The sequence below is a fragment of the Protopterus annectens genome, chromosome 14.part0 (assembly GCF_019279795.1).
Source record: "Protopterus annectens isolate FY-2018-M chromosome 14.part0, PAN1.0, whole genome shotgun sequence".
In the NCBI taxonomy this organism is placed as follows: domain Eukaryota; kingdom Metazoa; phylum Chordata; order Ceratodontiformes; family Protopteridae; genus Protopterus; species Protopterus annectens.
The window spans coordinates 928,995,986-929,009,943 of record NC_056748.1 but is presented as its reverse complement, the minus strand read 5'-3'; positions in this window follow the sequence as shown (position 1 = coordinate 929,009,943).

Here is a 13,958-nt window from a genome sequence, read left to right as displayed (position 1 = left end):
GTAAAAAAATGCTTTATTACCTTCACATTTCATTCCACTTTCTTTATCCTTTTTAGAATGCAGCCTACTGACTAAATTTCTTATATGCAACTTCTAAAGAAAAAAACACCTAGTTTACAAAAGTGGTTTAATTTACATGAAATAGCCCCCATCAACCAACCTGTCATTTCCATTCCTAAAAATATTAGTCGGTGGTGATTTGATTTTCAGAAATTTGCAGTTTTCATTTATCCAAAAGCTATGTTTCTGACATCAGTGTTATTTGGTTATTATTGAGGATGGCTTTTGTCTAATACTACATTGCAAACACACAATCTAATATTCTTTAACATTAACACATTGTGCTGACTAACAAATCTCTATCCAAATTATGCAACTTTATTTTGGCCATTCTACTTTTCACTTGTCTTTGGGAAATAATTCTGACCTTATTTAATTGACAGCAAAACCTGGACCACTATAGTTTATGGCTATAATGCTTGATGTACCCTAATACAACATGCTATTATATTGACTATTTGCAAATCTGTCATGCTTTAAAAATCAATAATCTGATAATCATTGTATTTTTGCGGGCTTGTTTATATTCCCAACTTATAGTGGCTTATATTAATTGGAAATTTAGAATACCAAATATATCTATTATGACCTTGGCTTGCCAGCAAACAATTTAGAATTTTAACTTGGATACTTTTGACAATGATTATGAATGATAGCTATTGCTCTGACTGCCTTGACAGCCCTGAAATGAGGTCTCTGTTCCTAAGTTCATAGCTTATGTGCTAAATGGTTATATGTTTGCACGGTCTCATGAATTCATGAAACATTTCTCCTCTGGAGATCTCCATGACCTTCTTCATTACTTTTTTGAGGGATGCAGCAGATGAGGCACACGTTTTCTGGTAGCATGTTCCAACATTTGATCATGGCTGGAGCTGTTTTTAATATTTTTAATACTTTCATTTTCAGATTTTAAGGATTAAGTTTTAATTTATACTTACGATTGTTTGGCTTAGAAAATGTTGAAATATATCAGTGCTTTCATGGATGTCTCCTTCTGCCATTTCCGTCTTTCTCTAGTTGCTGCTTTTGACCTTTCCCCATGTTCTTGTTTTACTAATACCTGTAATTCTCTATTTTGAATGACAGCTTTATATTCTCCCTAATGGATTTCTGACTGGTTCTTCCTGTTTTAAACAAACTATTGTAGCAGAGAGAAAATGAAAGACGAGTAAAGAGAAATGATAGAATAAAACAGGATGAAGAGATGCAAACTTAAGATAAATAACAACTCCAGAAGCAACTATGAGCTGAATTTTTTTCCCTTTTGCTCAGTCTATGTACTCCATTGTCCCAGTTTAGGCTTGTAGAAGTCAAATGCACGCTGTATTTTTCTTTTCTTGTAATTCAGTTGTACTCGCAGCAGTGGAAGCCTGTCGACTGAGAAAGTCAGTTTGTGGATTACCAATCAGATTTTGCATTTTCCCTTACTTATGTACATTATTTACAATATTGCATTTATATTTGAGGGCAATTCATATTCAGTTAACAACAATTGTGATTGCATTTGGTGTAGATTTCATAGCTATGGTCTATGTCATCTTAAACTTTAGATTCAGTTTCTGCTGCACTGAATTTTAACAAATTGCTGCTGCAGTCTTTGCAGCTACTGATGTTTTGCTGTTACGGAACTTGAAATTGCAGAAGAATTTCTAATACTACAGTGATTTTTGTTATGAGCACACATGGATATTCCTTGGGACATTTATGGACATCCACAATGATGGTTTTGATAACTGCACAAATGATAATAAGAGACAAAAGATGAGAATGAAAAAAAGACTGGGGATTGGAAGGGTTATTCTGGGATTACAAAGGGTTTGCAAACTGTGTAATGGTGCTTTTAATGTATAATTCAGTTGCATGGTCTGGAATTCTAGAAGGATTTACACTTTGAAACTGCATTCATACTGTGTAATTTAGTTTACGCTAGCTGGGATTTAGAGGATGTGCACATTGTATAATGTTACTGCATAATTCAGTTGCACAGGTATGGATTTAGGAAGGATTTTAATACTAACCGCAGTCATACTATGGAATTTAGTTATATTGGGTGTGATTCGGTAAGGATTTAGACACTGTGTAATGGTGTTAATAATGTGTTATTCAATTGCACTGATGGGACATTCACAATGTGTGATGTTGCTGATATTATGCAATTCAGTTACACTGCCTGGGACTCAGAAAGGATCTGTGTGATGGTGTTTTATACTGTGTAATTCAGTTAAACTGCTAGGGATTCAGAAAGGATCTGTGTGATGGCGTTTTATACTGTGTAATTCAGTTGGACTGACTGGGATTCAGAAATGATGTATACACTGTAGCAGTGTTCATGTTGTGGGCAGTTGCGGTGGTGCAGCGGTTAGCATTGCCACCTCACAGCAAGAGGTTCTCCAGAAGCAATGTTCATGTTGTGTAATCTCATTATAGTAGCTGTGATTCTGAAAGGATTTGCAAACTATGTAGTGGTGTTTATAATATGTCATTCACTTATACAGCCCAGAATTCAGAAAGGATCTACACACTTTATAAGTTTGGCAAATAGTGTGAAAGTGAGATACAGTGAGACGCAGACTATGCAAGTAGGTGAGTGTAAGTGAAAAGGGAAACTGCAAAGTATGCAGACACCTACACAGTTCAAAGACCCGATAATGCCAAAAAATGACTTTTGGAATAATGTAATGGCAATTATAAAGCAAATATCTTATCCTAAAAGTGGGTGTAACTGTTGATGCTGGTTGGATACATGGGTAAAAGCAGCAATGACATGAGAGAAGAATACAACTGTTAAAATGGCAGTTGATCTGAACATGCCCCCCACCCAGATATGTTGGTAGAGTTATACTGCAGACAGCCCAAGTAGCTGATGAAGAAAGAGAGGAAAGGTTGCTGCGGCAAGACGAATACAGGCCCAGGATCTGCTAACAGACATCACGGAAGCCTTGGATAAGCACATTGATGGCCCAGCTACTCCAGATCTGTGTCAAATTCAGGACCGTACATTCAGGGGATAATATATCTGTTTCAGTGGATACATGCCATAATTGAGCAATTTGGATACTTCTAACTAGAGTATTTACTGCAGAGTGCAACAAAACTCCTTACATTCATTTTGAGTAATTTCTTTAGTGTACAGCCAGTGATGTGAGGAACAAACGCTAAATCAGTTTTTCAAGAATGAAGCAGTATGCTGATGCATCTCAGCAAAAGATCATCTGGTATAGACTAAAGGCTAGGCCTAAGTAAAGGAGTTACTGTTAATTCTTTAACAGAACAGTGTGTGCATAACAGTATTAAAGAAATGAGTGAAATAATGAAGAGCTGTCTATGATTTTCTTGTCTGATAAGATCAGATGGCTGTTTCTGCTCCTGTGTTATCTAGTCTCTGCTGACTTTCTGCTTTTTACTTCCTCATCTGCTTTGCCTATCTGTAACATTACCAATAATCCTGTCATCATGTTTGTGGTGCAGGTATACCTGCAGTCATTTTAGAAATTACCTTAATCTCCTAAATATTACATTTTGTTTTTATTTACACCTGTGCAACCACTGTGAGATGGTTAGTACACAAGTTCCTTTAGATTATCCTGCATGTGTAAATGTGGAATACGTTTTACACCGGGCTTTTGTTTTTGATTATTTAGATATTTTCTTTACTCTTCTGTCTCTCTTAAATGTATTATTCACATTTATCTGCATGTAAACACTACACATAAGTACATTGTCTTTGAATCTCTCATGTATCAGCATTATAATGATTTACCTCATATGCTCTTCCAAACGTGGATATTTTTAGTTCTCTTAGATATTGTATATTATGTACACATCCTATAACCTTTTTATTTATCCTTTGCTGACCGGATGAAACCTACTAGGCTACTGGCCACTCTTCAGGGGAGACCTAAGGTGGTATTTGTACTACTGGTGTAAATTTGGCCAGGGCGTCATGGAACTTCCCCTACTTTTTTGTTAGGTGCCATGTGCTCTTTTACATTCGTCTGAGCTACTACCAACTCGGGCAGATGATGCCTCAGTTTAACATCTCATTGAAGAGATGATGCACTCAGGAGTGCTGCACCCCCATGCTGCACTGTCATGCCAGTGATCTAGTTACCTGTTGTGTGAATATAACTCATAGCCTATTACACCCAAGATGTGTATGATACCTGTTGTGCCCCTGACAATGCTACTTGCTGAATCCCACCCTAATTGGATACCAAAGTTGTTCTGATAGCTGGTATGGAGGATTTCTGGCAGTTGACAGAGGGAGCTATGGTTCTGAGCTGTTAACAAGTGGCTTACTGTAGTCTGCTGTGCAAGATTTGATTACTTTTACCTATTGCATGACTTTGAGCACATCACTTAATGAGACAATGCTCCCAAGTTGCCCCTGAAAAGAGGCATTTGGCCTCAGTAGGCATTAACTGGTTAACAAATAAAAAAATAATTATTCTCTTTTGTTTTATATTAGATGAGGTTGATTCTTGGCTGAGGTACCCTCTTTATATAGTCTTAAAGTCCTCCCTGTGTCCATGTGCTTTTTCTACCTAGGTGGTCAATTTTCCTCCCACATTTCAAAGTCATGCTATAGGTAAAATGGCAAGCCTGTACATTAATCACAGGAGTGCATGCTGTATGTCATTGGGGATATGTATGTGCCTCATGCACTGGGCTGGCACACCACCTGGGACTAGCTTCTCTGATTTATACCTATTGAGTTCTGGCAAAGGCTCTGAGACATCCTGCATGACCTTGAATTGGATTAAAGGATGCATGCATCCATGAATGAATTATTTTCATACCTTTCATTTTAGTAAGTATCAGAGAATTAAATACACATTTTCAAATATGTTTTTGTCAAGTAGGAATACCCAGCAAAGCCTAAAAAACTTACACTATCAAGAGAATAGTGAGCAGTGGTGCAGCGGTTAATGCTGTCGCCTCATACCTTCATTTTAGTAAGTATCAGAGAATTAAATACACATTTTCAAATATGTTTTTGTCAAGTAGGAATACCCAGCAAAGCCTAAAAAACTTACACTATCAAGAGAATAGTGAGCAGTGGTGCAGCGGTTAATGCTGTTGCCTTACAGCAAGAGGTTCTCCGGTTTGATTCTTGGCTGGGGTGCCTTCTGTGTGGAGTTTGCATGTTCTCCCTGCATTCGTGTGGGTTCCCTCTGGGTACTCTGGTTTCCTCCCACATTCTAAAAACATGCTTCTGGAGCATTTCTCCCTGGTCCTCTGCTGAAAACAGGATCTGTGGAACCTAGTTGGACTTTCCCGGTGAACAAATGTTAAATAAATAAATACCAGAGTTCTCACTTTCATATCCTCTCTGGCATATTACAGCGAAAGTGTTGTAAATGTGATACTAGGACATATTTATTTAGCTTAAACCATTTTTATTATTGCTGCTTGGACTCTGTGTATCACAGTAATTTTATTAATCAGCATTTTTAAGATTAGTGCATTGTTGGTGGGATAGTCATTAAACATATATGCAGTGAAAACAAGTTCATGTATTCTAAAGTGCAGTATTTTCCCAGATCCTGAAATATTATCACTGAGTATTCCCTCTGCTGAAAAACAAAAATACAGAAACGTCTGAATACATTATCCTTTTTGGCATCTCTGCAGATGGAAAGTCGTTGTAGTAAACTGAAGTACACTTTAGTTAAAGCAGTTACAATTACCAAGTTAGTGGTGCCATTTGAAAACTATATAAAGTCTGAAAATGTTGTGTGATCTTGCTCCAGTAAGACCAGTGAAGTCAATTACATTGTTACTGTTAAGAAAGTAAATTCAAGCTCTCTGTGGAAAGATAGCTTAACAGTGGCAAAGGTTTATGGCCTTACGTTTTTTGGAGTTTCTATTTTAGTTTACAGTATGTTCAACAGTCTAACATGACACCATCATTTGATTGCTGGTTTCGTGATATTTTGCATGGAGGTTGAGTATCCATTCTCTCTATGTTTGTTAGCAAGACCCAAGAAAAGGTACATGGTTGTATCAGAGCTCTGCAGTATAGTGCAACAGATAAGTAAGGCAAAGCTGCAGCCTACATTCAACTAAAAGAGCTATATGATACAGCCTTTCCTGTTAAGGACAAGATAAAATGAGCAAAAGCCCCAGCTTCAGCAATATGGTGCAGTTTAAAGCAACCAGAGCTAATGTTAAGCAAGGACTCCAGGGTGCAGCAGGCAGAAGGAATCACAGATTGAGAGGTAGGAGCCAGATGGCACAGGCTACAACAATCTTTTCTGCAAGGCAGACAACAACAGGAAGTCAACCTGAGGTAATTGTTTTGGCAGGGATTCAGTTAGCAAGGAATAACTGCCCTGACATTGAGCCAGGAGGCAGATGTGCAACTATGTCCAAGAGTCTCAGCTTTGGGTTATCATTGGGGGGGGGGGGGTCCACTGGCCACATCATGCCAATATGTTTCTGATTATTCAAAAACATTATTTATTTTGGCAGAAAAACTTTAAAAAATAATTTGACTATATCCTGCACACATGTCAGAAATAGAAGTTTGACACATGCCTGTTTATTAGTACAGAATATTACAATTATTCATGTATAAATCAGTCTATGGCATTTGCTTAATAAAATGAGATTATCAAATAAACTAGTCTGCATATTTAAAGACACAATGCTTTAAATGGCAGTAAGTCAAACTGTAACTTTTGCAGGCTATATTTTATGGGAATAAGCAGACTTCAATTTAGTACCGATTCTCATGAGTCAGTCCTCTTAAATATACAGACTCTGTTAATAAAATATCTGGAAAGCAAGTGCTTAATTCCAAAGATTGTTGTAATCAAGGACTATGGACAGCACTGATGCGCTCCAAGCAGCTCACAGATATTATTTGGGAAGTACAAAAATGCAAGCCATTTCCGTTATTCTGTAGGAATTGGCTACATCAGGAATATATCAAAAAGGGTGTGTTTGGAAATATTAGCAGCTAGCCTCAAAACAGGCATGAGATACTTTTTTATGGTAAAGGGTGGGTAAGTGGGATGGGAGTCATACCTCTCAACCTCTTAGCATGAGAAATCTCAGCAAAGCTATAAAGGCCTAAAAATAGGGACACTTTTTAAATATTGTTCTTACAAACTTAGAAAGTTGATAGAATAACAGGTTTTGCATTGGCATGAAGTTTCTGATGGGTATGAAGTCTGAAACTGAAATCTTTGCCATTATTTTCTGACTTCAGTCCTCAATTATTTGCAATGATTTTCCATAAAACAGTAATTTTATGAGAAACATACCAAAATGTGAGACAAAAATCTGGACATTCTGTGAAAGTCTAGATAGTTGAGAGGCATGATGGGAATGAAAGAAAATGTAGGAAAATAGAAAGAAAAGGGAAGTGAAAGACAGTAATCCTGCTTTAGTAAATTATCAAGTTTGGTATATAGAAGATGCCATATTAAACTAAAAAGATATCTGTTGTGCTGAACAGTTTTGGAAAATTTTCAAGTAGGAGAAAAAGCGGTAAGGATCTGAAGAGTGACAGTTACCCCATTCATCATCTGCTGAAATGAAGAATGCTTTTTTAATTTAGCTGTTATGCACAGGCACATTGCAATAGAATTCATTAGGGCAATAAATAAAAATGTTTGAAGTCAACTTTGACAAGGCACATGTGAATACAGTGAGAAACAAACTAAAATGTGAAACTGAGTGGGCCATCATTAGTAAAGGACAACAGTTGTTACAATGGATATATTGCATGTCAAGTAGCAGGAGCCATCTTTCCTCCCTCTCAGAGAGAGATAGAGACATGGTCACATAGCAATGAGTGACATGTCTTACTTCTGATGAAAACAATACAACAATAATGACCCTTTCATATGCCCAGGGATATCATTCTGGAGGTATGCAACTGCTGGGCTGAAGGCTTCACTTCTGTGTTAGTAAATACTTATGGTCCTTACCACAGGTATCATTCTTCATAATGTTAGGACATAGACAAGACTATAGACATAATGTCAGGAAGTTCATGATATGCATATTAAGCAGAGCAAGGAATAATGCAACCAGAGATACAACAGAAGCCATTTAAGAGACTGAGAGATATAAAGCAATGTGTTGGAGTGAGTAATTTGATGATATCTGACTTACACTGTTCTATCATAGTCCTACATCAGGAAAGAAATAATTAAAATCTATATAATAGGAAAAAGAGGGAAGAGTTTAGTAGCCATGACAATAGCGCACGTATAGGTTCATAGCAGGTTAGTAGGCTATTGGGTCAAGAGCCATATTAAGCCTAGTCAGTCTTACCCCAAATTTATCTAAATATTGCTGAGATCTCAGTACCCCAAGGATTTTTATGAGTTGTGACACAGGCTTGTACACATCTTCCATTCCCAGGCTGCTCCTGTCCATTGGGGTAGAAAGCTGTGATTTTCCATCCATTGGTCCAAGTTATATTTGCATATAGCTAGTGCCTGGCATATTTGATGAGGTGGATTCTCCTATTCTAACTTCTTATGTCCTATCAGTGATCTAGATGCTTATCCATCAGGTGACATACAAATTTTAATTTTATATGTTTTTCTACAATGCTGAGTGAGGTATTGTGCCAAAAGCCTTAACCAGATCGAAGTAGGGACTATGCACTGTTTTGCCCTCATCCATAACTTTAGTTACCTTTTCAAAGAAGTCCACCATGTTAAATAGGCATGACTTGCCTTTCACAAAACTGAAGTGGGTGGGGTACAGTGTCCATAGGTTTCCTATATCATGCTTTATCAGATCAATATTTATATTATTCATTTTATATTAGAAAAGAGAAGATCATTGACTTTGCAAAGCAATCTTGTTTATCATGAACTTTAGAGATAGGAGAAGTGAAAGGAGAGAGAAAAAAGTCTCGGAGCAACTGGAAACTGATCAGGCTAAATTCCTGGACAATCTCTGTGAAGTCGCTGCTGGTAATAATATAAAGACGGTTGGTAGTCTGCATACCAACGTATCAAGCAATGAAAAGAACAGCCTTGGGTATGCTTCAGTTTAATGAATCCAAGTTTACACACAGCCGTAGCCAGTGGCAACTTTAAGTAAAAGATTGAAGGACTTCATTATCACATCTACTTCACATTGAAGTAGTCATTCAGACAGGATATTTAATATTTTCAGTTTTCTTCATCTAAAACCTTTACATGCAGTAGTTTGAAGATGTAGACCTCTGGATAGAGACAGAAGGAGGACAGTTAGTTTTTTTCAAAATGTCTTTGTGCAACAAAAATATTAAAATGCTCATTTGCAAAGTTTTTTGAATTAAAGAATTCATAAAGAAAGGAAAACAAGCAATGTGAAGACATCATTGCTTATGGGCTGTTAGAAACTGCTCTCCTCTATAGAGCTGTGTTCTAGGCTAGCCACTTTCAGATGACTCTTCCTTTGCCTTTGTCTGGCAATATGGTTTGGGTACATGATAAATTATGCATACAACTTTAGCTTACAAAATGTTCTTGCATATAGTTACACTGTGAAGTTTCATTTATGAATCATTTATCACCATGTTAAATTAGCTACACAATGTCAACAAATTCTGTACTTTATAAATCATTTATCACCATGTTAAACTTGTTGCACCATGGTCAACAAATTCTGTACTTTATGAATCATTTATCACCATGTTAAAGTGGTTACAACATGGTCAACAAATTCTGTACTTTATGAGGCATTTATCACCATGTTAAATTGGTCACACCATAGTCAACAAATTCTGTACTTCAGAAATCATTTATCACCATGTTAAATTGGTTACACCATCATCAACAAATTCTGTACTTTATGAATCATTTATTACCATGTTAAATTGGTTACACCATGGTCAGGTCAACAAATTCTGTACTTTATGAATCATTTATCACCATGTTAAAGTGGTTACACCATGGTCAACAAATTCTGTACTTTATGAAGCATTTATCACCATGTTAAATTGGTCACACCATAGTCAACAAATTCTGTACTTTATGAATCACTTATCACCATGTTAAACTGGTTACACCATGGTCAACAAATTCTGTACTTTATGAATTATTTATCACCATGTTAAATTGGTTACACCATGTCAACAAATTCTGTACTTTATGAATCATTTATCACCATGTTAAACTGGTTACACCATGGTCAACAAATTCTGTACTTTATGAATCATTTATCACCAGTTAAACTGTTTACACCATGGTCAACAAATTCTGTACTTTGAAGCTGATGCAGATACATTCTGTCTATTGACCGGTTAGGGTATTTTGAATATCCCTTCCAGTGAGCCGATTCACTTCTTCCCAGAACTGTTTAGGTGATTTGAAATGTTTTCATATGCTGACTTCTGTGAAGTAATGTTGCTTGTTTTCAGAGGTTTTTGATTTGTTGCACTTTGTTAGCGAAGGGGGTTTGCCATGCTTGTCACACATCATCTCTATGTTTTAAAAGGGTTTCAGTTCTGGAATTAGGCAATCATTATTGAGAAGAATGTGTCCTGTAGGGGATCTGAACATACTGGTGACAGCCCAAGGTCAGGGCTATTTAGGGTTAATATGAAAGGCCAGTCTGTGATGGAGAGTGCTTCATTAAATTTTCTGATTGAGTCATCCACAGGCTAGAATGACATTAACTTTGGAGGATTTTAGCTGTGGCGTATGTATTGTGCAGTGTTCATGAACAGTGGAGGAGGGTAAATGATAATGTTTAATAGTAGACCAATATTTTTAGTGATTAGATGTTAAAGGCTATGATTGTTAGTAACAAGGGTAGGTCATGAGGGCTGTTTCAGTAGATGTTTAAGACTGAAGTCTAGGAGAACTTCATTGATGTTCATGCCGAATGGATGAAGAATATTTAAGCTGAAGTCACCCAAGAGGATGTGTTTGCTTTTGTTAAGTAGTTTTAGTAATTTGCAAAAGTAGCTAGTTAGGGGCAGGGAGACAGAGGAGTGTCAACCTGGACCAAGAGCTGGATGTTTACATGAGATTAGAAGGAGGGTTCCACCTTCATTTCTTGGGTTGGGTTTAGCATGTAGAGCATAATTGTAGTATGAGAAAAAATGTGTTAAGTGTGAGTGTTAAACAGTACTAAAACAAAAAGAAAACGGCTGTTAAATTATCTAAATTGAATAGAGATAGAACTGACTTTGCGAAGAATAATGTCTTCTCTTGGCCCAGAGAAGTTGTTAATAAACCTAATCAGGGTAATGTTAACTTCAATGGTATTTCAAATACCAATGTTTCATACAATCGTGCGGTCCGCTCCTCTGCTTCCGGTTCTAATTCCGGTATTTCTGTCTCCATTTCTAGCATTTCTAAAAAATTTGCCGATACCGGAGAGAAACCTGGCTATAGCACGAAAGCTGCGCATTCTTCTAAATCTTTAGCTACACTAAATATTCCTAGCACCCCTACAGTTATGGATACTCGAGTGCAGGAAGTTAGAAACGACAACAGCATTTTTTTAGACAGGTCCAAGAAGGGCGATTATACGCTGAAAACAGCACTAACATTCAGGACTCATACCAAGAGTTTTCCACAGAACGGGCAGCTATCCAGGATCAATCAGATGGAAGGAACTGCTCATCAATCCAAAAGGAGACGCATGTAGTCTCAGGTTTGGTTATTAACATTTCGTCCTTTAATTTGAATGCTGAACAACTTAGTCTGTTAAATAAGGGTTTGTCCTTTATACCTTCGAGGAAGGCTGACTCTACAGACATGTTAAAAGATCTAAGACTATTGGGCAGAAGTTTGTCATTAAAATGTTTGTATCCAACAAGCATAGATAACCATAATCATATTTATAGACAACCAAGTACCTTTGTTCCAATGACACCAGTAGGGGTTCAGAGGTTTATTGATAGTTGTGAAATTGCTTTCAGGGAATTAAATGTCTCACCTATTAATAACTATTCATTTTGCAATTTAACTTTGGATGAGCATAGTGCTCTACAAGAATTGAAAAATGTACATTCTTTGGTTATTAAACAAGCAGACAAGGGTGGTGGCATAGCTCTGCTGGATAAAGATCTATATGTTAAACAAATGGAGAAACTCTTACTTGACACTCAGACTTATCAATGCATTTTTAAACCTGCCGTGAATGCTATTATTGACAAAGTTTCCTTTCTGACTTTTGATTTATTAATCACTGGTTTAATTGATGAACCACTCTTCAAGAATTTTAATGTCACTAAGCCTGTAATTCCTAGAATTTATGGTTTACCCAAAGTTCATAAAGACCTGTTTATTCCACCTATGCGTCCTATTGTCTCAGGCGCCGGCTGGTGTACTGAACCTCTCTCTATCTTTGTAGAAGGCAGTTTACATGGCTTTTTAGAGAATTGTCACACTATATTAAGAGACACCAAGATGTTCTTGGAATGGCTAAATAGTAGAATGGAAAGTACTGATGAAGATCAGGAATTTGTATTTGTTACAATAGATATAGCATCTCTATTCAGTAGCATACCCAATCCTTGGGGTGTAGAGATGATAAGAGAATTTTTGACTGTTAATAAATGTCTCCCCAATGATAAGATTCAACTAATCTGCAGCTTACTAGAAATTATTCTAGAGAATAATATTGCTATGTTTCAAGATAATTTTTTTCTGTAGAAAGTTGGCGTGGCTATGGGCACTGCCTGTGCCAATAGCTATGCCAACTTAGCTTTGGTTTGCTGGAAGAGCAAAATATCCTATCCATTAATAATCCATTCTTAGGACAGGTACTTTGGTACGTACGATTTGTAGATGACGTTTTTATGTTATGGAAAGGTTGTGACTCTGATCTTGCACATTTTTTGGAGTATTTGCATACGACCACTGATTTTTTAAGGTTTTCTTATCAGACTTCTGCTATAGAAATTAATTTTCTTGATGTTAAAATTACTAAGTCTCATTTGAATCGTTTGACTAGTAATATTTATCTCAAACCTACTAGAAGAAATACCTTCTTACATAAATCAAGTATGCACCCTAGACACATCCCTAGGAATGTGCTCAAAGGGCAGGTTTTTAGGACACTATGACTGCATGATAGAGATGAAGACGCAATGAGTGCACTTCAAAATTTAAAATCTGATTTCATGGAGAGGGGTTACTCAAGATCAGACATAGATCAGACTATCTCTGATGCTTGGAAACTAAGATATGCTAGATGTAAACCCTATATGAATTCTAGCAATGTTGCCAGTTCTTTGGGCAGTAATACAACTATAAGTAATGATTTTAGAGTTGTATTTCAGTTTGCCAGTAACATTAATCAGTATACTGATGTGGTTAAGACATACTGGTATCTGTTACATGATGTCCCTGGCCTTACTGAGAAAACTGGTGACAGCCCTACCTTTAGTTTTAGGAACAACAGGTCACGTAAGCAGCACCTTTGCAATGGAGAAGTACGAAATACCACTCGTCTCTCTACTCGTTCTGGCACTTTTCCGTGTAGAAATTGTAGTGCCTGTCAGCATATTTTTAGTAAGAACACGTACATTCATCCCACTAGACATTTTACATTAGGTTCTAATCAATATTTTGACTGTAGAACTACTGATGTTGTCTATTTTTGTTTCTGCCAGCAATGTCCTGCCTTTTATGTGGGCAAAACTAACAGGATGCTTAAAGATAGAATCCTAGAGTACATTCGAGATATTAATAACAGGAAGCAGTCTAATGCTCTAGCCAGCCATGTTCTGTGCACTGATCACACTCATTCCTTTAAATTTGTTGTCTTACAACGTATTTATAGAAATTCTAGAGGAGGGGATATAGAAAATATTATAGAAGGCCACGAACAGAAGTGGATATTGAAATTAAATGCTGAGCAATATCCTGGCCTTAATGGTACTACATCCTTAATTCCTTTTTTAAAAGCCAGACGCCTTAAAC